We start from the raw sequence: 21,263 nt of genomic DNA on the forward strand, positions 1-21,263 counted from the left end.
TATTCAGGAACACAAAAAAAAGTTCAAACAGGTGTGTCTCTCTCCACCTTAGCATAATGCTTCTTCCAGGGCCTTTCGTTTTGGAACTCTCGGATTTTGCCTTTTCCCTTGCACTGAGAGCACAACAGGTACAACACTATTCCCAGCTGGCAAACCACGAGGATGTGGGAAGCCATTCTGACCCATGAAGGGACCTCTATGTTTTCGAAAATGTCCCACCAGGGCGGGACTGTGATATCTTGAATCTCTCCCTCTGCCTCGTGTGTTTTCTGTTCCAAAGTATAGAAATGCTTTTGTGATAACTCTACAGCTTTTAGTAGTTTAGTAAGATGTTCTGGTAGAGGGGGAATTTCGTAACCGAAATGTGTGACATAGTTCTGCAGGTTGGTAATGTTTTCCCGAACAGTGAGGTGAACAGTGGAGGGTTCAGGAATGGGGACAATCCGTTCCTGGGCCACTTGAACTTCTGCCTTGGGTTTAAAACAAAAACTGCTGTCACTCACCGGACACCAGGTGTGCTGTCCAAGCTGGTAGTGGGGCGCACTTGTGGTGACACAATATGTCCCACCCCCTATATATGCTCCCTGTGGGGGAAGATGGCCTTGTGGCATTACCTCCATGGTACAGTTTATAGGTCGTGCACCAGCAGTTTTAAACCCGCACTGTGGTCTAGAATAGGCATTCAAGTGCTGAGGACACAGTACGACGTGTGAACCCCAGCTCCGGCACCCAGAGAGGTCTGGATCTGTCATCATGTGCTCCCACTTTATGACGTAAGGTGGGACCGCTGCGAAACGGACGTGTGCACCCCCTTGAATGACTCCAATGTTCTCCACCCTATATATCGGTGCAGGTCGGGCTGTCCCACCCATGACCGACATCCTCACTACGATACCCATGATGGTGTGGTTGGAGCGCCCACAATCTACTGGGACAGGGTCTGCTTCAGAGGCTAGGCGGAACTGACACGGGCTGAGTGAATTCTCAAATGGGTGGAGGGCTGCGAGGTGCTTGTTGCTGATCCAGGAGGGGACTAAACCCTGCTTTAAATCCTCCAGGTTGCTGCGGCCCTCGCCCAGCAACCATGCCCCGTACAGCACGCACACCTCATTCTGTGCAGCCTGGTCTGATGCATTCCTATCCTCTCGAATGAGTGCATTCACTTTTTTGGCGTGCCTTTCCAACTCAGCAATAATCTCCTTTAAATGGACCGTCACGGCCTGGTCCTCGTGTAGCTCTGAGCCGACCACTGTGTTTTCCTCTGATAAGATTTTTCGTAATTGTGTTTTTAAACCGTTTATTTGTGTCTGCAATTCTATGTCATCCAGAATGTTTATCACAGAGGATCCTGTATTATACGCTGTGAGAACATCATTCCAGGTTCCCCTTCTTTGTCTCCCCGCATTGCTAAAGTACTCAGTGTAGGTAGTGTACAGTTCTGTTTTGTCCACATTGGCAAAATCGAACTCGTAGAATTTCCTGAACATTTCTCTTAACAGGGCCTGGTAAAGCTGTTCTGTCTCCTTGGGAGACCACTCAGGTAAATGTACCTCTGTGAGGTTTAGAATCACGGGTGCTACCACGTAGTGTACCCCCTGGTATAGCACCTTTTCGGTCGGCACCAGTACCGGCCCATTCCCTGGTCCCTTGGTGGTGGCAGGGCACTTCTCCATATGTGTCCTTACTGTCGGAGCCGTGGGCAGGGCCTTTCGGGCGCGTGCCACGGGTTCAGTGGCCTTAACTGAGGCTGGAGAGGATGGGGTTATGCAATTGTGTAGGTGGGAATCCCATTCCACCCTCTTCCCCTTGTCCAGCCATGCTGCGGAAAAGATAATGGATACGCCCACGGGGCAGGCCTTCCGCGATCCCCACATGCAGACATAGATTCCCTGTTCCGATTCCCACCACTTGTCCCAGCACACGCTCACCCCCACCATGGTTCCCTGTAATGGTTCGATGGGTGTCGTTCCCCAGTCGCTCCCAGTCAGCTGTACGGTCCCCCATGTCTCTGCTCAGCTTCCTGAGCCACCACCACCTTCCCAGGGGAATCTGTCCTCTGCAGGTCAGGCACACACGTTTCCCCTCAGTGACCCCGACCTGTGAGGCCACAACCTGTACACTGGGGCAGGGGAGGGAGGCCTCCCCGTAGGTGAACCCGGTCTGACTGGAGTATCGGGTGGAGTTCGATCCCAGCCACCCTGGCCATCTTCCCACATGGGAATAGGTGGTGATCTCCTCCACGTTACCTTCACTGCCCCCCCGCAGTCACAACCGGTGCTCTCTCCCCTGAGCACCCAAAAATGTGGGAGTCCTCCACGTCACCTCGTCTCCCAGCGGCCATTCCTATCAGGGTGAGTAGGAGTATGCCCCCCATCCTATCGAAATCCCTTCTGTGGGGAGACAGAAGAGCATATAGCCAGGTCCCGAACAGATTCGCTGGCTTGGGTGAAGCATAGTCGAGTCTTGCGACCCCGACTCAATACAAACACTCTTAAACAATAATACTTAAACTACCAACCACCTTATTTAAAATTTAACTAAAACACCCAAACTTAACAATCTCAAAATTAAATAGAGTCATAGAGTCATAGAGTTATACAGCACGGATAGAGGCCCTTCGGCCCATCGTGTCCGCGCCGGCCATCAAGCCCTGTCTAATCTAATCCCATATTCCAGCATTTGGTCCGTAGCCTTGTATGCTATGGCATTTCAAGTGCTCATCCAAATGCTTCTTGAATGTTGTGAGGGTTCCTGCCTCCACAACCCTTTCAGGCAGTGAGTTCCAGACTCCAACCACCCTCTGGGTGAAAAAGTTCTTTCTCAAATCCCCTCTAAACCTCCCGCCTTTTACCTTGAATCTATGTCCCCTTGTTATAGAACCCTCAACGAAGGGAAAAAGCTCCTTAGTATCCATCCTATCTGTGCCCCTCATAATTTTGTACACCTCAATCATGTCCCCCCTCAGCCTCCTCTGCTCCAAGGAAAACAAACCCAATCTTCCCAGTCTCTCTTCATAGCTGAAGCGCTCCAGCCCTGGTAACATCCTGGTGAATCTCCTCTGCACCCTCTCCAAAGCGATCACATCCTTTCTGTAGTGTGGCGACCAGAACTGCACACAGTACTCCAGCTGTGGCCTAACCAGTGTTTTATACAGCTCCATCATAACCTCCTTGCTCTTATATTCTATGCCTCGGCTAATAAAGGCAAGTATCCCATATGCCTTCTTTACCACCTTATCTACCTGTTCCGCCGCCTTCAGGGATCTGTGAACTTGCACACCAAGATCCTTCTGACCCTCTGTCTTGCCTAGGGTCCTCCCATTCATTGTGTATTCCCTTGCCTTGTTAGTCCCTCCAAAGTGCATCACCTCGCACTTTTCCGGGTTAAATTCCATTTGCCACTGTTCCGCCCATCTGACCAACCCATCTATATCGTCCTGCAGACTGAGGCTATCCTCCTCGCTATTTACCACCCTACCAATTTTTGTATCATCAGCGAACTTACTGATCATACCTTTTACATTCATATCCAAGTCGTTAATGTAGACCACAAACAGCAAGGGCCCCAGCACAGATCCCTGTGGTACCCCACTGGCCACAGGCTTCCAGTCACAAAAACAACCTTCGACCATCACCCTCTGCCTTCTGCCACTAAGCCAGTTTTGTATCCAAAGTGCCAAGGCACCCTGGATTCCATGGGCTCGTACCTTCTTGACCAGTCTCCTGTGGGGGACTTTATCGAAGGCCTTACTGAAATCCATGTATACCACATCCACTGCGTTACCCTCATCCACACGCCTCGTCACCCCCTCAAAAAATTCAATCAAATTAGTCAGACATGATCTTCCCTTGACAAAGCCATGTTGACTATCCCTGATTAATCCTTGCTTCTCCAAGTGGAGACTAATTTTGTCCTTCAGAATTTTTTCCAATAATTTTCCTACCACTGATGTTAGGCTCACTGGCCTGTAGTTCCCCGGTTTTTCCCTACTCCCCTTCTTGAATAATGGTATTACATTAGCGGTTCTCCAGTCCTCTGGCACATCCCCTGTGGCCAGAGAGGTTCTGAATATATGTGTTAGAGCCCCCGCAATCTCCTCCTTTGCCTCACACAGTAGCCTGGGATACATTTCGTCCGGGCCTGGGGATTTATCCATTTTTAGGCCTGCTAAAACCGCCAATACCTCCTCCCGCTCGATGTTAATATGTTCGAGTATATCACAGTCCCCCTGCCGTATTTCTATGTCTACATCGTCCTTCTCCATAGTGAAAACAGATGCAAAAAATTCATTTAGAACCCCTCCTACATCTGCCGGCTCCACACACAGATTGCCATTTTTGTCCCTAATGGGCCCTATTTTTTCCCGAGTCATCCTCTTACCCTTAATATACTTATAAAACATCTTAGGATTTTCCTTTATTTTGCTCGCCAGTGTTATTTCATGGCCCCTCCTTGATCTCCTAATTTCTTTTTTAAGTATCCCCCTGCACTTTTTGTACTCCTCTAGGGCTTCCTACGTCTTTAGCCTTTTGTATCTGCCAAAAGCCCTCCTTTTTTTCCTAATCCATTCTCGTATATCCCCTGACATCCAAGGTTCCCTGGAGTTCTTGGAACCACCCTTGACCTTTACGGGAACATGTTGCCATTGTATGGTCTCAATCTCCCTTCTGAAAGACTCCCATTGCTCCGATGCGGATTTTCCTACAAGCAGCTGATCCCAGTCCATTTTGGCCAGATCCTGCCTTATCCTATTAAAATCGGCCTTCCCCCAATTTAGAACCTTTATTTCCGGCCCCTCCCTGTCCTTTTCCATGACCACCTTAAATCTCACCGAATTATGGTCACTGTCACCAAAGTGCTCACCTACTAGCACTTCTTCCACTTGGCCGGCCACATTCCCTAGAATTAGGTCCAGTACCGCCCCCTCTCTTGTAGGACTTTCTACATGCTGGCTCAAAAAGCTCTCCTGGATGCACGTTAAGAATTTTGTACCCTCTAAGCCTTTTACACTCTGAGTATCCCAGTTAATATTGGGGAAGTTGAAATCCCCCACTATTATTACCCTATTATTTGCACAATTTTCTGAGATTTGCCTACATATCTGTTCCTCTATCTCCCCCTGACTGTTTGGGGGCCTATAGTACACTCCCATCAAAGTGCTTGCCCCCTTTTTGTTTTAAAGCTCCACCCATATGGCCTCATTAGAGGAACCTGCTAATATATCATCCCTCCTTATGGCAGTAATTGATTCTTTAATTAATATTGCGACCCCCCCTCCTCTTATACCTCCCCCTCTGTCTCGCCTGAAGATTCTGTACCCCGGAATATTGAGCTGCCAGTCTTGCCCCTCCCTCAACCATGTCTCTGTGACAGCAACAATATCATACTCCCATGTGTTTATCAACACCTTCAGTTCATCCACCTTATTCGCAAGACTCCTTGTATTAAAATAGATGCCATCCAGCCTTGCCCTCACATATTTGCCCTGTCTTCCAAGCTGACTTGTTTTTTTCCCTATATTTGGCTGCACATCACCCCCTATTGTAGCTCCACTCTGTATCCCATCCCCCTGCCAAGTTAGTTTAAACCCCCCCCAACAGTGCTAGCAAACCTCCCCGCAAGGATATTTGTCCCGCTCTGGTTCAGGTGCAACCCGTCCGACTTGTACAAGTCCCACCTTCCCCAGAAGCAGGCCCAGTGATCCAGGAAACTGAAACCCTCCCTCCTGCACCAACTCTTTAGCCATGCATTCATCTGTTCTATCCTCCTATTTCTATACTCACTAGCCCATGGCACTGGGAGTAATCCAGAGATTCCAACCTTTGAGGTCCTGCTCTTTAATCTGCTACCTAGCTCCCTAAATTCTTGATGCAGGACCTCATCTCCCTTCTTACCTATGTCGTTGGTTCCAATGTGGACCACGACCTCTGCCTGCTCACCCTCCCCCTTGAGAATGCCCTGTAGCCGCTCAGTGACAGAAGCTGTGTACATCCGCCGCCCGTCCCCGGGCAGTCAGGCTAATCCCTGTTCGGGCTACAGCACACTACTCCCTTCGGTGTGGCCGCCCTGTCCTGTACCTTTGGTCCCTCGCAGCCTGCGGCTGCTGGCTGGGGACCCCTGTGCTCAGATAGATCCCTGACTTGAGGGGCTGCCCTTTTAAACTGGGGAGCCGGTGACCACGGTTTCTTTGGCCGTGGCGTTCGTGGGGACCGTCCAGGGACTCTGGCTGGTCGGGGTTTTCTGGCTGGTGAGTCTTTAACTCGAGCCACTGTCCCCTCTTGTGCGGTCTGTGGAATCTCCACTGCCACTGGCTGGGGATTTCTATCCTCAGGCTGTACCTCTTCTAAACCTGTGTCAGGGGCAGGTAACTCTCTGCCCTCAGGTCCCACCTCGTCTGAGTCCCAGATGAGCGGGGGAGTGTCCCAAACGGTGGGTGGGATGGCCCTTCCCTTAAAACAAGCATATGGCGTATACCATGGGGCTTGCCTTATCTACAATGCTGTAGGGCCCCATGTATAATGGTTCTAGACTGCCTACCCGAGCAAAATTCCTAACCATAACCTGATCCCCTATCTCCCACTCGTGGTGCGTACGGGGTTCTAACAGCAGTCGGTTACTCCGATGCTGTTTTCCTCTGTTGCTCGCAGCCTGCCAGTGAACCTGTTTAAGGTGTTCAAACAGATTCCTGACGAAGCTGTCCCGGTTCACCTCTCTGAGCTGACCCTCCGTCAGCACCGGGGCGAGCACATGGGTGGGGGTCCGCATAACCCTACCAGTCATGAGCTCGTGTGGGGAATACCCCGTACTTTTTGATTGGCTGGCTCGGATCCCCATCAGGACCAATGGTAAGACTTCTACCCACTTTCTAGGTGAGTCTACCGTCTCTTTCCTCAGCCTTTCTTTCAAGGTTCTGTTCATCCTCTCTACAATCCCTGAGGACTGTGGGTTGTGTGCAACGTGCCATTTCCCCTGGATGCCGAGTACCATAAGGGTATTCTGCATGACCTGCCCGGTAAAGTGGCTCCCTTGGTCGGACTCCACGTACTGTGGTAGCCCCCATCGTGAGAACACCTCCCTGACCAGGATCCTGGCTGTACTCATAGCCATGGCTGTTTGACCGGGGAAGGCTTCTACCCACTTTGTGAACACATCCACCAGGACTAGGCAGTACTTATAGCCTCCCTGGGCGGTGGGTAGGGGCCCGATGGAGTTGACCTGGATCGACTGCCATGGTCCCTCTACCCTCCTGATGTGTCCCATAGGTACTTTCCTTTTGTGGGGGTCAGGGTTGTTAGCAGCACACACCAGACAGCTGGCCCAGAACTCGCGGACATCTTCCCTGAGTCCTGGCCACCATCCTGCCCGTTCCACCTGCTGCCAGGTGGTCTCAGGCCCGGGATGCCCCGCTCCTGGACACTCATGGGCCAGTTGAAGGAATTCCCTCCTGTGCTGCTGCGGTACTACCCATTGCTCTCCCTTAAACAGCATGCCCTCCTTTACAGAGAGGGCTGCTGTGCAGTAAGGGCCCTCTACCCTTTTCCCTTCTGCCACTGCACTGAGGACTGCCTTGAGGACGGGGTCTTGGGTTTGGACCGTCTTAAGGTCCGGGGTTAAAGCTACCCCTGCACTCCCCTGTGTCCCATTCCTACCCGTGACTGCTACAATAGGACAGGACCCAAATGGGTCCCAGAAAGTGCCTGTGCGGGCACCCTCCTTAACTCGCACATCGGCCTGCCGGTTGCCCTCACTCCGGGGTTCTGCGGAGGAATGGGCTTTCACCTTATGGATGAAAACCTCCCCTTCCTCCCCCACTGCTGCTAAGATTTTCTCCAGCAAGGGTTTCACTGTGAGGGGTCTCCCGTCAGCGGAGGTGTATCCGCGGCGGGACCAGATGGCCAGGTACTCCGTACACGAATTGCATGTGAACATGCTGTCCGAGCAAATCGTGTATGGGGTGGGGAAGATCTCGGGGTGTGTGACCACGTACACTACCGTGGACAGTTCAGCCTGCTGGGCGCTCATGGTGCTGGGGAGCTTAATTTTTTTTTTTTATTCGTTCACGGGATGTGGGCGTCGCTGGCGAGGCCGGCATTTATTGCCCATCCCTAACTGCCCTTGAGAAGGTGGTGGTGAGCCGCCTTCTTGAACCGCTGCAGTCCGTGTGGTGACGGTTCTCCCACAGTGCTGTTAGGAAGGGAGTTCCAGGATTTTGACCCAGTGACGATGAAGGAACGGCGATATATTTCCAAGTCGGGATGGTGTGTGACTTGGAGGGGAACGTGCAGGTGGTGTTGTTCCCATGTGCCTGCTGCTCTTGTCCTTCTAGGTGGTAGAGGTCGCGGGTTTGGGAGGTGCTGTCGAAGAAGCCTTGGCGAGTTGCTGCAGTGCATCCTGTGGATGGTGCACACTGCAGCCACAGTGCGCCGGTGGTGAAGGGAGTGAATGTTTAGGGTGGTGGATGGGGTGCCAATCAAGCGGGCTGCTTTATCTTGGATGGTGTCGAGCTTCTTGAGTGTTGTTGGAGCTGCACTCATCCAGGCAAATGGAGAGTATTCCATCAAACTCCTGACTTGTGCCTTGTAGATGGTGGAAAGGCTTTGGGGAGTCAGGAGGTGAGTCACTCGCCACAGAATGCCCAGCCTCTGACCTGCTCTCATAGCCACAGTATTTATATGGCTGGTCCAGTTAAGTTTCTGGTCAACGGTGACCCCCAGGATGTTGATGGTGGGGGATTCGGCGATGGTAATGCCGTTGAATGTTAAGGGGAGGTGGTTAGATTCTCTCTTGTTGAAGATGGTCATTGCCTGGCACTTATCTGGCGCGAATGTTACTTGCCACTTATGAGCCCAAGCCTGGATGTTGTCCAGGTCTTGCTGCATGCGGGCTCGGACTGCTTCATTATCTGAGGGGTTGCGAATGGAACTGAACACTGTGCAGTCATCAGCGAACATCCCCATTTCTGACCTGATGATGGAGGGAAGGTCATTGATGAAGCATCTGAAGATGGTTGGGCCCAGGACACTGCCCTGAGGAACTCCTGCAGCAATGTCCTGGGGCTGAGATGATTGGCCTCCAACAACCACTACCATCTTCCTTTGTGCTAGGTATGACTCCAGCCACTGGAGAGTTTTCCCCCTGATTCCCATTGACTTCAATTTTACTCGGACTCCTTGGTGCCACACTCGGTCAAATGCTGCCTTGATGTCAAGGGCAGTCACTCTCACCTCACCTCTGGAATTGCCAGGGCAAGGTTTGCCGCTGGGTCATAAACTCCACACCCCGTGAGTCGCTCACCAGCAGATACTGTGCTGGAGCCATCCACATAGATTTCACAGCCTGTGGGGTGTATCCCGGCCCGTAAACCTATGTTTACTTCCCAAACCCCTTCTATGGAACACCGGTGGGCTGTTCCAGGATATACCAGGTTAGCTGCGAGCTTTGGCTCGCAGAGCCCTTTTACTTTCAGGTCCATCTGTGAGAGAAGCAGGGTCCAGCGAGCAATGCGGGCACTGCTCACTGTCCCATCCTTGATTCTCCCGTCCAGGAGCATCTGGGTGGGCGTGTGATGGGTGAGGAGGGTGATGGGAGAGGTGCCTGTGAAGATCAGCGATCTTTTCACAGCCCAATATGTGGCCAAGAGGTGCCTTTCACAATTGGAGTAGCTCTTCTCCACATCTGTGAGTATCCTGGAGGAGTAGACCACCGGTCTCAGCTTGCCATGCCGCTCTTGGAGCAGCACAGCACTCAGGCTGTCCCCGCTGGCTGCTACCTCCAGGAAGAACTCTTTCCCTCTATCTATGGCCCCTAGAGCTGGTGCGGTCTGCAGATCTTTCTTGAGTCTGACAAATGCTGCCTGGCACCCCTCATCCCAAACCCACTCCACTCCCTTATGCAGGAGTCGGAGCAGAGGGGCTGCTGTGGCCGCATAGTCCTCAATGAAGTCTCTGCAGTACCCGGTTAGCCCTAGAAATGATCTCACTCCCATGACTGTGTGGGGGACTGGTAACTCCTGTACTGCTTCCCTTCTAGCTTTATCTATGGCCCTTTCCCCAGCGCGTATTGTCAGGCCCAGGAATTTCACCTCCTGCTGGAAAATCTGTGCTTTCTTTGGGTTCACTTTAAAACCTTCCTGCCCGAGCAGTTCCAGCAGTTCGGCCAGAAGTGGGCCATGCTCCTCTCTCGAATCAGTGAATAGGAGCAGGTCATCCACGTATTGTACCAGCTGCCTGGGCTGGCTGAAGCCCTTTAAACTGTTTGCCATGCATTGGTGGAAAATGCTGGGGCTATTGTGGAAGCCCTGAGGCAGACAGTTCCAGGTGTACTGTTGCCCTTTAAAGGTAAAGGCAAACTTGTACTGATCCTCTCTCCTTAAAGGGATGGACCAAAACCCGTTGGAGATATCCAGCACCGTGAAAGTGGTCGCGGATGCTGGGATACTTCCTATCAGGTCGGCAACTGCTGCTACCGTGGGTGCACAGGCTGGGATGTTACTGTTGAGCACCCGATAGTCCACTGTGGCCCTCCAGGAGTTGTCCGGTTTTCTAACCGGCCACAGTGGAGAGTTCACGTGGGTGGCTATCGGTCTCAGGACCCCCTGTTGCACTGAAGAGGACATGGCTGCTTCCATGTCTGGCTCCGCTTCCCTGGGGAAGTTATATTGCTTTTGTGGTCGGGCCATAGGGTCCCCGTCTACACTGACCTCGAACCCGTTGACCCTCCCACAATCGTGTTTGTGTGTGGCAAATGTGGCTAGGTGGGCTCGCACAAATGCCTGGAACTCCCTTGGGGTATTGCTGACCATGAGTTCGAGGTTATAATCCTCTTTAGGCTTCATGGTGCACAGGGTCCCCTTCCCCTGTTTCCCTGGGATGACTACTACTCCGCCTTCCTTTCCTGTATTTGCTCCCCACAGGCAGTGATTCCTCAAATCCACTAGGATCCCGTGGCCTACAATAAAGTCGGCTCCCAGGATCCCTTTTCCACCCTCCACTTCCCACTTCATTAGGACACAGGTCCACTTAGAGCAGAGTGTTCCTAAACAAATGGTCAGCGGGATGGAAAATGAGCCAGCCTGTTCTTTACCTGTGAATCCCGACAGACTGTATGGGACCCCGTTAGATAGAGGTGAGGTGGTGGGGTGAGCTGAATGGATCACGGTACATGATGCTCCCGTGTCCAACAGATAGGTCCCCTTTACCTCTTCTCCCTCCATCTCAACGAGGGGTCTCTTCCATAAGTCGTAGGTAAGGGAACACAGGTAAACAGGCTGCGCTGGCTCGAGTCAGGGTTGTGGGTTAGATGGGGCTGATGGGGCCAGAGCGCCGGTGGTGGCTGCTACCTTCCCTGGGCCTGTCAATAGGGTTCTCATGGTGTCCAAAAATGACTCGACCGTGGCAGGAGGGATTCCTGTCTCTGCCTTTTGGGCTGGGGTTGAGGAATTCTTTCCCTTGTTATCTTTCCAAGGATTCTTACACTCCTTCCTCCAGTGTCCATCCTTCCCACACCCATAACAGTTGAGCTTTGTGCTGGAAGGGTTATTCCCTTCCTGATGCCACTCCTTCCTACCCTGGCCGGGTTTCATTTCATGCACTTTCCCTTTAGGTCGGTGTGCATCGGTTCCTTTACCATTACGGTAAGCTATGGTCAATTGTCTGACCACTGTGAGTTCGGTAGTCAGGGGATTCTTTGGGTCAAACCACATTCCTGCCGTGGCCCTGACCTGTGGCAAGCTGTTTGCCACCAGGCAACGGAGCCAGTGGGCCCGCTGATCCTGGTCCAGGTTAGCTCGGTTAGGCGTCCCACTGCATGCGCTCCTATACACCGGCCACAACCTGTCTGCAAAAGCCTGCGGGGTTTCTCCTACGAGCTGCACTGTTTTTTCCACCCGGGAGAAAGGACTTCCCTCATTCATCCCCATGGCCTCAAGAACTTCCTCCTTGAGCTCCCCATAATCACACTGTCCCATCTTCCATTGGTCAGAGAGGGACTGGAAGAGCTTCCTCTCCAGGGAGAATAGCAGCATTTTGGCCTGTTCAGCATCATTGCTCTCGTTGACGCTGCTTGTTCCACTTCCCTGAAGTGGACCGAGGGGTCCCCATTTGCAGCAAGTTTAGTTAAATGGCTTACCATGGCCCTAAGCTGTTGGGTGCCGTGGGGAACTACGAACTGGTTTTGGAGGGGTCCCTCATCCCCATTATCAGCGGGCGGGCCGAACCTTTGCTGCCGGGCCGGGCACATCGGCCCCGGTCCCAGCCTCTCTTGCTGGGGGTTTTCCTCCTCAGCTTCTGCCCCTAATTCCACCACCCTCTCCTGCCAGATTTCGCTAAAGCTTGGCGCTACGGGTGGTGGTCGTGGGCCCTCCTGCTCCTCAACCGGGTCGTCCCTTGGCACTACCTGTGGTGTCTGAACCGTCCTCCCCAGGTTCCCTGTGAAGTCGACCTGGGCAACACTAGGGCTTATGAGGCACACCATGCCTTTTGCCGTCCTTCGAGCAAGGTTCAGACTCTCTATCTGCTTCTGGCAGGGGCCATGGTCTGAATCCTCAAACCTCTGTGTGCTCACTATCTTATAGGCTGCCTGTAAGCCTTTTACTTTCTCCTCCTGCTCTCTTACTTGTCTTGCCAGGCGGGCATTCTTTTCCCGCAACCTCAGCTCGTTGTTCTTGTCCTCAGTGACCTGACACTGTAAATATTCCGGCTGGGTCTTATGCTCCCCCACTAACTGCACCCTTTCCTGGTTCAGAGTCTGCAATGCTAACAGTAACTTCTCCCCTGCTCGGGCCTTCGTTTGGACTACAACGGCTGACTGCTGGATCTCAGCTGCCTGTGCTTCAACGAGCCTGTCCAAAAGCTGGATCTGTTTCTTGAAGCACATCAGCCAGACTGCCTTTTCTATGGATTTCTTATGATCCTTCCCTCCTGTCCATTGAGCTGCAGCATCTACTGGGCGCCCAGCCTTCAACAGATTAGTGACCCATTGTTTTTCCATATTCACCTGACTGAACACATAATCTGAAATCCTCTCTTCCATTACAGTTCTCTCTTCCAAATCAGTGTCCACTGTGTCACATCCCTTTTGCCAAGGTCCCCTCTGGGTCGCCATTCTGTAGGGGGTGGTCGTGTGTGTCAGCTTCACCTCTGACTACTGAGCGGTCCGAATCGCTCCCACTCCCTGGGTTCTAGACCTTGGACTTATTTGGGGGTTGTGACAAAGTGCAGCAGACAACTGGTTTTGGTGCAAGAAAAGAAACTGGGTTTATTGAAGTCACAAATGAACTTATAACATTCGGATAACACTGAGATTATACGGACCCACAAAGTACACTTAGTTAAGAATGGGGAACACACGGCATCACGAGGGAAAATCACCCTACTAATCCCCTTACCCTTGTCCCACCCCCAAAACCAAACTAAATTGAACGAGGAGAGGTCAGGGATCATGCTCACCAAACCAGGGTTCCTTGACAGTTCGAAATCCAGCCAGGTAAGCCGGTTGCAGTTTTGGGGTCCGCTCTTTGTGTCCTCTGGGCCCTGCCGTCCCCACGTGGTCCTGGTCTGTGGAATCTGCGAAGGTTCTTCAGTTGGATAGAGTCTGTTGGTACAGTGAGGCACAGTTGTGGGTGGGCGATCTTCGTGGAGGGCTGCGGTTGCCTTGTTGCTGCTCCAAAACTGCTGTTTAAAACCTGTTCCAAAACAAACCCCCGCACCCCCCTTCGTAACTGGTGGCCCAGTTATACTGTTTTTCGAATTTCTTATCTGAATCCAAAACAAGGTTAGTTCTTTGTCTGATTATGGTCGGCTTCTTCAGGTGATTGTTGGCTTCCTGTCCCCGTAACTAGTCTTGAACTGAAAGCCATTGTATATGTGAAGTATTGATGGATTTGCATAATTGCATTGATTGCTACCTTCCTGCTTTAGTAGTTAGTAGTGATAATTTATGCAAGGTTTTGATGGGCTTTCGTTTCGTGTAAGATGATGTCTTTCTCTGGGTTGATGGTTTTAAAGGGAAGAATGCGTATTCTGTCTCCTCTCGTTGTCTGGTTTCAGGCAACAATCCACACTGCACCCAACAAGCCCGGGCATGTCATAAAAGTCCAAAAGTTATATCCTTGTTGATGATATGAAAAATGTGGGAATTTTGAGAACCCTTCAGCCAATGGACAGGCACTCGAGGGTGAGGCCAATCTCCAGCACCTCCTGATCCCTGTCTGTGAGGACCACTACTTGTTGTAGCCCCCCCTCCAGTCCTCACCCTCTGACGTGCATTTTGCACTCTCTTCTCCTCGAAGGGGAGAACATAAGAACATCAGAAATAGGAGCAGGAGTGGGCCAATCGGCCCCTCGAGCCTGCTCCGCCATTCAATAAGATCATGGCTGATCTGATCCTAATCTTAAATCTAAATTCATGTCCAATTTCCTGCCCGCTCCCCGTAACCCCTAATTCCCTTTACTTCTATGAAACTGTCTATTTCTGTTTTAAATTTATTTAATGATGTAGCTTCCACAGCTTCCTGGGGCAGCAAATTCCACAGATCTACCACCCTCTGAGTGAAGAAGTTTCTCCTCATCTCAGTTTTGAAAGAGCAGCCCCTTATTCTAAGATTATGCCCCCTAGTTCTAGTTTCACCCATCCTTGAGAACATCCTTACCGCATCCACCCGATCAAGCCCCTTCACAATCTTATCTTTCAATAAGATCGCCTCTCATTCTTCTGAACTCCAATGAGTAGAGTCCCAATCTACTCAACCTCTCCTCATATGTCCGCCCGTTAAACCTTGGAGCATCCTCGCCCCTGAGCTCCTCCACTCTGCCTTTCTGGTCTTTGCTCCAGCAAAAGCCTTTGGAGCAACGGCCCTTTAAATAGAGACACTCCAGCTGACAGCCTGTGATGTGGGAGCGCAGTCCGCCCGCTGCACGGCTTTCAGACGGCAAACCCGGAAACCACGTTAATGGCCACCAATTAACTCGCAATCACGTGGGAAACGGGAAGATTTTATTCGTTGTGTTACCCGTGCGTCCATTGGTACTCCCGCTGACATCACACTGCCATTTCAAAATCAAGCCCTCTCTCTCTCTCTCTCTCTCTGTCTCTCTCTCTCACTCCATGTCACTGTCTCTTTCTCTCTCTCTCTCTTTCTCTCTCTCTCTCGTTCAGTGTCTCTCTCTCTATCTCGCTCCGTCTCCTGCCCTCTCTATATCTCTCTCTATGTATTTCTCTTTCTGTCTCGCTTTTTCTGTCTCGCTCTCTCTCTCTGTCTCTCTCTCTCTCTTTCTCTCTGTGCCTTTCCCTCTCTGTCTCTCCCGCTCTGTCTCTCCCTCTCTGTCTCTCCCGCTCTGTCTTTCCCTCTCTGTCTCCCTCTCTGTCTCTCCCTCTCTGTCGCTCCCACTCTGTCTCTCCCTCTCTGTCTTTCCTTCTCTGTCTCTCCCGCTCTATCTTTCCCTCTCTCTCTCCCTCTCTGTCTCTCCCTCTCTGTCTCTCCCGCTTTGTCTCTCCCTCTCTCTATGTGTGTCTCCCTCTCTCTGTCTCTCCCTCTCTCTCTGTCTCTCCCTCTCTGTCTCTCTCTCTCTGTCTCTCCCTCTCTGTCTCTCCCTCTCTCTCTGTCTCTCCCTCTCTCTGTGTGTGTCTGCCTCTCTCTGTCTCTCCCTCTCTCTCTGTCTCTCTCTCTCTGTCTCTCCCTCTCTCTGTCTCTCCCTCTCTCTCTGTCTCTCCCTCTATCTGTGTGTGTCTCTCCCTCTCTCTCTGTCTTTCCCTCTCTCTGTCTCTCTCTCTCTGTCTCTCCCTCTCTCTGTCTCTCTCTCTCTGTCTCTCCCTCTCTCTGTCTCTCTCTCTCCCTCTCTGTCTCTCCCTCTCTGTCTCTCTCTCTCTGTCTCTCTCTCTCTGTCTCTCCCTCTCTCTGTCTCTCTCTCTCTGTTTCTCTCTCTCTCTGTCTCTCTCTCTCTGTCTCTCCCTCTCTCTGTCTCTCTCTCTCTGTCTCTCCCTCTCTCTGTCTCTCTCTCTCTGTCTCTCCCTCTCTCTGTCTCTCTCTCTCCCTCTCTGTCTCTCCCACTCTGTCTCTCTCTCTCTCTCTGTCTCTCCCTCCCTGTCTCTCCCTCTCTCTCTGTCTCTCCCTCTCTCTCTGTCTGTCTCTCTCTCTCTCTCTCTCTGTCTCTCCCTCCCTGTCTCTCCCTCTCTCTCTGTCTCTCCCTCTCCCTCTCTCTGTGTCTCCCTCTCTCTGTGGCCCTGATATCACCAGGGAGGTGAGATGGTAGCGGTGGGGTGGAGGGGTGACTGGGTGCGTGGGTAACCCGCCCAGTATAATCCATCCGTTCCCCACGATCACGGGTAAATCCCGGGTTTCCTGCGCAGTGAGCGGACTGCGCACCCGCATCACAGGCTGTCAGCTGGAGGAGCCCTACTTAAAGGGGCAGTCCTCCAATGCTGCTCCTGCAGCAACCAACCAAAATTATACAATGGAGCAGCCCAGGGGAAAGGCTGCTCCCAGATTAACCGATGCCTCACTCCAGGTCCTACTGGATGGGGTGAGGAGGAGGAGGGATATTTTCTACCCAGCGGAGGGGAGGAAGTGCCCTGCCTCTGCCAGCAAGGAGGCCTGGCTCGAGGTGGCAGAGGAGGTCACCAGCAGGAGCAACATCTCCCACACCTGGATCCAGTGCAGGAAGTGTTTCAATGACCTAACCAGGTCAGCAAAAGTGAGTAACTTACTCATTCTCCTACACTCCGTCTTCCACATCACCGCCCCCACCCCAGAACTCCTTCTGCACTTCCAACACTACTCTATCACATCACTCCTCACACCCACTCAAACCTCATCCTCAACTTACCTGCACTTCCTCACCCCCCCAGGACTCATCCCACCACGACCACTCAACCCAATCCTCATACAATCTCATGGCTCTGTCTCATACTCACCCTCTGATGCATCTCTTTCACGGTCAGCCTCACCCAAACCAATGCATTCAGCGGTTGGCCACGTCACCATCCCTCACTCACACCTCTCTACTTTCTCCCCTCATAGGAGAAGAGAACCCAGAATGCAGGGAGAGGGCGAAGACCGGAGGGGGTCTGCAACATCTGGTCGTCCTCACAGACACGGAGCAGGAGGCTCTGGAACTGAGCCGCACCCTCGAGTGCCTGTCCGTCTGGGACACCGAGACAAACGTCTGGTGACAGAACTTTAACATTCAGCACTCACAATAGCAATTGATGTTAACATGCCTCGCCATCTTCAACACCTCAACATCTGTCATCTTGCTTAATATTGCCTTCTGTTCCCTTACAGGGCCTTCAGCGACCGCCCTGACGGCGGAGGGCGATTCCTCAGAGGAGGTCCCGGCCTCTGAGGGGGCACCGTCACATCTGAGCGAGCCATCCACCAGCGCAGATACTCACACCTCGGTGGGTCCCCGTCCTCAGTTAGTTGGGGTCGTACATGGTGAGTCATCACACACATGTGAGCACGAGCAGACACTGGTGGCAGGGGCAGCTGTGCAGAGTCCGAGTCAGTGGGAGCACTCTTCTCCAGGCTCTGCTCAGCTGGACACAAATGCTGAACCCTGGGGGCCATCCTTTAAAAGGAGAATGATCGAGGGGCAGCAGCACATTTGCGAGGTGCTGGAACAGGTGCCACGCGCACTCTCCACAATCGGGCAGAGGATGGAGGAGTCCAACTCCTGCATGAGTGGAATGGTGGCACAGGTACATGAGGGCATCTCTGAGATACTGTCACAGGGACGTGAGGGAATCTCTGAGATAGTGTCACAGGGACATGAGGGAATCTCTGAGATAGTGTCACAGGGACAGGAGGGAATCTCTGAGATAGTGTCACAGGGACATGAGGGAATCTCTGAGATAGTGTCACAGGGACATGAGGGAATCTCTGAGATAGTGTCACAGGGACATGAGGGAATCTCTGAGATAGTGTCACAGGGACATGAGGGAATCTCTGAGATAGTGTCACAGGGACAGGAGGGAATCTCTGAGATAGTGTCACAGGGACATGAGGGCATCTCTGAGATAGTGTCACAGGGACAGGAGGGAATCTCTGAGATAGTGTCACAGGGACATGAGGGAATCTCTGAGATAGTGTCACAGGGACATGAGGGCATCTCTGAGATACTGTCACAGGGACGTGAGGGCATCTCTGAGATACTGTCACAGGTACAGGAGGGAATCTCTGAGATAGTGTCACAGGGACATGAGGGCATCTCTGAGATACTGTCACAGGGACATGAGGGAATCTCTGAGATAGTGTCACAGGTACAGGAGGGAATCTCTGAGATAGTGTCACAGGTACAGGAGGGCATCTCTGAGATAGTGTCACAGGGACGTGAGGGCATCTCTGAGATAGTGTTGTGGGTAAGTGCGGGAATGTCTGCGATGGAGGGAAGGCTAGCCTCCATGGAGCTTCAAGCACGGCTCACCATTGATTCCATTGAGGCCCTGACAATGGCCCTTCGGACTCAGGGTGAATGAGGTTTTCCCCCCAACTGTCAAATAATCCTGTGCATCTCCCACTGGCTGCTGGCTGAAACACGTCTGCTCCAACAGGGAGTGTTTCCCACAGCACGGGAAACACGCTGAGGATCCTTCAAAATTGCACCCCTGCCAAAATCTCCACTCAATGAGGTCTCTCAAGTACCTCAAGTATCTGACTAATTATCTAAAGCAGCATCTCGCCGGCTTTAATTGCCGGTGGGAATCCCACATTTGGGAGCTGCGCGCACCCGAACACGTCACTGGGGAACCCGGAAGTGAGCAGGTTGGAGCCGGGCTCCGATCCCGCTCCGCGATTCCGCCATTTTAGGAGCCCCCCCGCCCCCAATGTACCCGCTCGGCCATCCGAAAATCGGCCCCTGTGTCTCTCTCTCTCTCTCTGTTTCTCTCTCTCTCCGTCTCTCTCTCTGGGCTTGATTTTTGGATCGTGTTTCCGGCGGGTTTCCAGCGGGGGGGGCCCCGAAAATCCCGATATGAGGTCACGTGAACGGATCGCGCCGCGATCCCGACCACTTCCGGGTTCCCCGATGACGTGCGGGGCTGCGTGCGTGGCCCCCGCTGGTGGGAATCCCGCAGGCAATTAAAGCCAGCGGGGTTCCACTTGAGAGTACTTACCTTGCTCGTTGAGGTCAGTTAATGAGCTGAAGCAGCTGTCAAAAGAGGAAGTGTGGGATTTCACCTGCATCGCAGCGTGTTTCCCACACTGGGGGAAACAGTCTCTCTCCAACCAGGCGTGTTGCAGCCAGCAGCCTGTGGCAGGTACCAAGGTGCACTCCACGGGGGAGAGCCCTCACCCACGCAGGAGGCCACCGCGTCACATAGGGCAACCCCTGCCCTCCACCACCCCCCGCCAAGCCAGAGGACAGACCGACACGAAACCGCAGCCCCAGTCCGAGGAACCACCCACCTACCCTGCACAACCCCTCAGACCAACACCTGCCAGATGGGTGGTGTGTGGACACCCTCGGAGGACGAAGAGCATGACCAGCACCAGCAGCCTCGCAGTCCACGCCGTCCGCCGCAGAGACGTGGAGCCCCCCAACACGGTGTTGTTGCACGCCCACCTGCACAGCAGGAGGGAGGGCTGCCGCAGGGAGAGACGCATCGCAGAGGGCACTACCCTCGCCACATGGTCCACAGACCGAGGCGCAGCTCCCCGGACCTCTCCGAGCAGCAGTGCACAGGGAGGCGCAGATTCGCTCGACATGTAGTCGTGGAGATCTGCAGCCTCTTTCATGCCGAGCTGCTCCCGGCTGGCCCCAGCACCAACTGCCTACCTGTCGCTGGCAAAGTCACCACTGCCCTCCACACCTTCTCCTCCGCATCCTTCCAGGGTGCAGCCGGCTACACCGCCGATGTCTCTCAGTCGTCTGCGCGGAAGAGCCCTGCAAATACACCTGCACCTACTCTGCAGTAACACGATGGGTGGCATCAGTGGTGGGTCCTCATAGTGATACCCAGGAGCGGGCATTATTGGACACAACAGACAGGATTCGCGGAGACATGGCAGTGGTGGTGCCAATATAATGTGTGCTGTTTGTTGCTCTGAAATTCAATATGGGTAACACCCATGACAAACCCTCAGACACCCTTGTGCATCCCCTTCATGCTCACGAAACATTTGCCTTACGCTGCCTACTGCACATATGTGATGCATGCCCTGTGGCTGCAGCACAGGTGGTGGCAGGTTGAGTGAGGCTGGCCGTGAGGGAGATGCACGAGAGGGTGAGTATGGGATGGAGCCATGAGATTGTATGAGGATTGGGTTGCGTGTTAGTGGCAGGATGAGTACTGGCGAGGTGAGTAGGTGGAGGTAAGATGAGGATGGGGTTTGAGTGGGTATGAAGGGTGATGTGACAGAGTAGTGTTGGCGGTGCCAAAGGAGATGTGGGGTGGGGGCAGTGTTGTGGCAGACGGAGTGTAGGGGAAAGACTTCGTGTTCTCACTGCGGCTGACCTACTGCGGACATTGCAGCGCCTCCTGCACTGTATGCAGGTGGGCGATATGTTGGTGGTGCAGGTGACCCCCTCTGCCACCTCGAGTCAGGCCTTCTTGGTGGCAGAGGCAGGCCGCTTCCTCCCGCCCGCCGGGGGGAAGATCTCTGTCCTCCCCCTCCTCCGCACCCCATCTGATGATACCTGGGGTGAGACATCATTAAACTGGGAGCAGCCTTCCCCCTGGGCTGCTCCTTGCTGAAATTTGTTCCATTGGTTGCAGCATCTGTCAGTGGAGGACTGCCCCTTTAACTAGAGAGCCTCCAGCTGACAGATCGTACTACGCATGCGCAGCCCGCCCGACGCGCAGACCAGCAGCGCGGAGCCCGGAGGAGCAGGTAATTGATTCCCATTAGTGGGTTGCCTGCTACGATCGCGCGGGCAACCCACGAATTTCACCGAGCGTGTTGACCACGCTCCCAAAACCCAACCCGCCGGAAACCCGCAGGCCTGGTAACATCGAGCCCTCTGTGTCTCTCTCTCTGTCTCTCTCTCCCTCTCTCTCTCTCCCTCTCTCTCTCTGTCTGTCTCCCTGTCTCTGTCTGTGTCTGTCTCCCTCTCTCTCTCTCTCTCTGTATCTGTCGCCATCTCTCTCTCTGCATCTGTCTCCCTTTCTCTCTCTCTGTCTGTCTGTCTCCCTCTGTCTCTCTCTGTGTCTGTCTGTCTCTCTCTGTCTCTCTCTGTGTCTGTCTCCCTCTCTCTCTGTGTCTGTCTCCCTTTCTCTCTCTCTGTCTGTCTGTCTCTCTCTGTCTCTCTCTGTGTCTGTCTCCCTCTCTC

General features: G+C 53.0%; 1 protein-coding gene across 1 annotated transcript in view; it reads left to right on the forward strand.

Annotated features, from left to right (window-relative positions):
• Window positions 1–13,698: 13,698 nt before the first annotated feature.
• Window positions 13,699–21,263, forward strand: part of LOC137341894 (C-type lectin-like) — a 29,581-nt gene continuing 22,016 nt past the window's right edge. The window contains exon 1 of the mRNA XM_068005402.1: window positions 13,699–13,770. The gene's annotated coding sequence lies outside the window, so the exon portion shown is untranslated. The remainder of the gene's footprint in view (window positions 13,771–21,263) is intronic.

This window comes from Heptranchias perlo, chromosome 24 (assembly GCF_035084215.1).
Source record: "Heptranchias perlo isolate sHepPer1 chromosome 24, sHepPer1.hap1, whole genome shotgun sequence".
Taxonomy (NCBI): domain Eukaryota; kingdom Metazoa; phylum Chordata; class Chondrichthyes; order Hexanchiformes; family Hexanchidae; genus Heptranchias; species Heptranchias perlo.